Consider the following 5,000-nt stretch of genomic DNA (forward strand, 5'->3'; position numbering starts at 1 on the left):
TTGAATGATCGGGTTTAGCAAGAATTGGAAAGGACATGGATGTGTTGAAACGAAATTGATTAAACACAGTAACATGGAAACACAGATAAATAAGACACAGCCACAGCAAGATATGAAGTCGTAACGTTTAAATATCCTCTTCGGGCGGATAAAATAAAAAGAATGTCCTAAGTGGACGACTTCATTTGATTACTGTGATTGTGTCTTCGATACGAAACATATCCATATGCTCATAAGCACACACACTCAGCCGTATATATGTATGCACACACGTAGTAGATTTTAGGTTTCGGTGGTGTCTTATTACCTATTATATTGATGATAAAGTTTATGATCCTTGTTGTTATTATTGTTATCGTTGTTGCTTTTGCCTCTGCAGTAGTTATCATAATCATAAACATCCTGATTTACGTTACTCTTCTCCAAGGGAATCATTCGAAGACACATAATTTAGGTTACTTCCAAAAAGCCTTAGTTATAAAACGTTCTCTAAGTTAACGCGTACTTCCTTATCATTCAGTTGCTCAAGTTAATTGCATTTGAACGTCTAAGCCTTTACCACCGTGTGTCTACAGGCATTATCTGTAAAATTTGTTCCTCAGGATATACACGTAATCTTGTCTTAATTTGTGTCAATTCTAGTGTTTCAATATTCTATTTTTATCGATTATCCAATGGATGCCATAAGAATTGTCATCAAAGAGCATCTTCGTTGCAGAATAGTTGACATTGAAAGAGTTGGATAATAACTTAGCAGAGGTTTAGGAAATCTGAGGCTATTACATATATTTGACAACATAATCCTCGTTTCATACTGAATTCGGATCCCGTAATACTGTCCTTTACTTCAAGCACATGGCTCTTGTGCTTCAATTCCAACAAAACACTGAAACACTCCAACGATTCCACAAAGTGATGAAGCAATGAAGCACTTTTCCAAGGCATCTTCAGTGTCCGTCATGCCCACAGAACACTCCGTTATTCTTCCTCTTTTTTTTGTGTTCTTACTTAATGCCATGGTCGGGGGTCAATAGTGGTGAAAGGACCTGATTAATGATGCCAAAATTTATATTCAGAGGCTTCCTTACCTCACGTTACGTATTATGAAGTTTCAGGATGTCTAGTACATACAATGGCCCTCTTCGTGCTGTAGCTCCACCTATTTCTTCAAATGACGTATCGCTGCTGTAGACGTAAGTCGTACCTGTCTGATCCACTTAGCTTGTGAAACATTGCTAGATGCACTTCCCATGTGCTCTCCTATCATTTCTTTAAAAAAAGGTAAGTTGTAGAGGTTTCTCATACTTAGTCAACTTGTGACATAGAAGTTTAAAACGATTGATGTGTTCTTTCAAGTAAATATGAGACATCAAAGTTTACTCCGCTGTTCGTCTGTAAGAACTGTGAAGGATTCATGCTGGACATATTGTAAGAGCAACAATTAAAGGAATGACAGGAACACTCGTGAGTATAGCATATTCGTACGTGAGCTTCAAGACACCTGTATACACAGCGACCATCCAAAATCTGTTGCAAAGTTTCTGTCCCATAAACGCCTACTGCTTCCCCTGCGAGGTTAAGGACACTCCTTTATATATAATTCACAGGGCATTTTAAGGTTCTTATAAAGATAAATAAGGCTCTAAGTTCTATGTCCCAGTTAATTTCGTGGTTTATGAGGTTCGTTGTGCGGCCATTGAAGTCTCCAACTGGTGAAAAGAACGGAATAAAATTATTAAAAACACGATACACAAAAATTGGCCAAGTTTAATACCTGAATGAGCTGAAATTTAACACTTATGCCAGCTGATGAGATATTTGAATAACAGATAATAAATCTGAATAAAAAAAAATATAAAAAAAAACATTCTTAGGAACATCTTGTAATCAGCTAAAAGTCCAGAGGGGAAACCTAGATGACTGACACAAAAGCATCACAATGTATTTAATACAACAAATATTCATCCAAAGCAATTTTAATTAAAGTGATCTCTTACTATAAACAAATGCCTCCAGACAAGACAACACGGCTCTAATGGGATCAAGTACAGTCTTTTAAATATATCATTACATTTTATTAAGTGTGTAGCGCAAATGACAAAGGTTCGTATCCCCTTCAAGAAAGGCTAGTTATATATCCCTATTCGGTATTTGTGATATTCCTGTTGTTATTGTTATTGCTGTTATCATTGCTATTACTTTTTTTTTATTGCTACCTTCATTGTAATCATTATTATTAGTATATTGTTATTATTACCATTGCTATCATATTTTATCATCGTCATTTTTTTTATTATTATGAATATCTTAACGTTGATGACGATGATAATGACGAGAGAGAGAAAGGGGGAAAGAGAAAGAGAGAGAGAGAGAAAAGAAGAAGAAGAAGGAGAAAGAAAGAAAGAATTAGAAGACATAGAAAGAGAGAAAGAAACAGTAACAGAGAGAGAGAGAGAGTGAGAGAGAAAAGAGAGAGAGAGAATGACTGAGTGAGTGAGAGAGAGAGAAAGAAAGAAAGAGATAGAAAGAGAGAGAGAGAGAGAGTGACTGAGTGAGAGAGAGAGAAAGAAAGAAAGAGATAGAAAGAGAGAGAGAGAGAGAGAGTGAGAGAGAAAAGAGAGAGAGAGAATGACTGAGTGAGTGAGTGAGTGAGAGAGAGAGAAAGAAAGAAAGAGATAGAAAGAGAGAGAGAGAGAGAGAGAAAACCACCAAAGAGCACAACCAGGATACCGACTGGCCACCTCAAGAAGCAAGTAACAGCCCCGCACGGACAAGCACACCGTCACACCTCGCAGTGGTAGGGCTCACAGGAGACAAATGATCCTGTCAGCATCCCCAGCAGCGTGCTAATGCTACATTACATTGGAAGGCCCTTTGTCAGAAGCAGGGGGGAAGGGGGGTAGGGAGGGGGTATTGGGTAAGGGGGGGATGGGAGATGGGTAAAGGGGAGGGAGGGGGGATTGGGTAAGAAGGAGGGATGGGGATGGGTAAGGGGGAGGGAGGGGGGATTGGGTAAGGGGGAGGGATGGGGATGGGTAAGGGGGAGGGAAGGGGGAGGTGGGTAAGGGGGAGGGATGGGGGATGGGTAAGAAGGAGGGATGGGGGATGGGTAAGGGGGAGGGATGGGAGATTGGGTAAGGGGGAAGGATGGGGGATGGGAGATGGGTAAGGGGGAGGGATGGGGGATTGGGTAAGATTGAGGGATGGGGGATGGGTAAGGGGGAGGGATGGGAGATTGGGTAAGGGGGAAGGATGGGGGATGGGAGATGGGTAAGGGGGAGGGATGGGGGATGTGTAAGGGGGAGGGATGGGGGATGGGTAAGGGGGAAGGATGGGGGAGGGATGGGGGATGGGAGGTGGGTAAGGGGGAGGGATGGAGGAGGTGGGTAAGGGGGAGGGATGAGGGAGGTGGGTAAGGGGGAGGGATGAGGGAGGTGGGTAAGGGGGAGGGATGAGGGAGGTGGGTAAGGGGGAGGGATGAGGGAGGTGGGTAAGGGGGAGGGATGAGGGAGGTGGGTAAGGGGGAGGGATGAGGGAGGTGGGTAAGGGGGAGGGATGGGGGATGGGTAAGGGGAAGGATGGGAGATGGGTAAGAGGGAGGGAAGGGGGATGGGTAAGGAGGAGGGATGGGGGATGGGTAAGGGGGAAGAATGAGGGAGGGATGGGGGATAGGGTGGGATTAGGGTTGGGCAAGGAAAGGGAAGGGAGATGGGGAAGGGTAGGAGATAAGGTGGATAAGGGGAAGGGAGCCGAGAAAAGAGAAAAGAAAAGAAGGGAGGAGCTGGTGAAGAGGGAGAGAATGTAAGAAAGATAAGAGAGGAGAAGAGGAATAGGGATGAGGTAAGGGGAGGATAAATGGGAAATAGAAGAGATTTGATAAGATAAAAGGTAGGTAGGGGAAAAAGGGAGATATGTTAGGGAGGGAAAAAAGAAAGGGGAGAGGGGTTACAGGTGGAATAAGAGAATAAAAATGAGGAAGGTAGGAAAAGACAAGGGATAGGGAGGAGAATAAAAGGGTAGATAAGAAATATAGGAAAGGGATAAAGAAGGCGGAGTGGGGGGGGGGGGTTAGGGATGAGGGGAGGGGGGGGTTAAGCTTAATGAACACATTCCAGAGAGCCCCTTCTCTTGATTGTTTACTTTCTATTACGTGTGTATATGCATCTCTGAGAAAAAAAGGCCTATGACTTACAGAAAGGGGTCACATGTTTGTTGTCGTTTGGTTCCACTCTCTATTCCACTCCCTCACTCCTTCTCGTCCTTCTCTCTCTCTCTCGCTTTCTTTCTCTCTTCTCCTTCCTCTCTCTCTCTCTCTCTCTCTCTCTCTCTCTCTCTCTCTCTCTCTCTCTCTCTCTCTCTCTCTCTCGCTTTCTTTCGCTCTTCTCCTTCCCCTCTCTCTCTCTCTCTCTCTCTCCTTCCCTTTCTCCCTCCTTCCTAATCTCCCCCTCCCACTCGCCTCCTCCCCTCCTCCCTTCCCCCCACCTCTTTCCCTTCTCTCCTCTCTTCCTTCCCCCTCCCCTCCCTCCCTCCCTCCTTCCCTCCCCACCTCTCTCCATTCCCTCCTCCCTCCCTTCCCCTCCTCTCCCTTCCCTCCCCACCTCCTTCCCTCCCCACCTCCTTCCTTCCCTCCTTTTATCCCCTCCCTCTCTCCCTCCAACCCCCTTTCTCCCCCCCCCCCACACACACACTCTCTCTCTCTTTTTTCTTCCTCTTTTTTTTCTTCTTTGACGTCCCACCTCCATCAAACATAATGAAGTCTGAAGTGTGATCTGCAAGTCAGCTCAAGTATTCTTGTGACAGGTCAGGTGTCGTAGCGGGAGGGAGAGGAGGAAGAGGAGGTGGAGGAGGAGGAGGAGGAGGAGGAGGAGGAGGGAAGGAAAGACGGCGGGGGGTGTGGCGGGTGGGAGGGCGGGGGGGAGGGGGAGGGGCTGCGAGGTTGACACAGGCGACATTATTCTGGTCATGCGCACAACGGGTGTCATGGCAGACGCCTTGAATGT

This window comes from Penaeus japonicus, unplaced genomic scaffold (genome assembly GCF_977035675.1).
Source record: "Penaeus japonicus unplaced genomic scaffold, GWHDUDI00000001_assembly GWHDUDI00000036, whole genome shotgun sequence".
NCBI classification, from domain to species: Eukaryota; Metazoa; Arthropoda; class Malacostraca; order Decapoda; family Penaeidae; genus Penaeus; species Penaeus japonicus.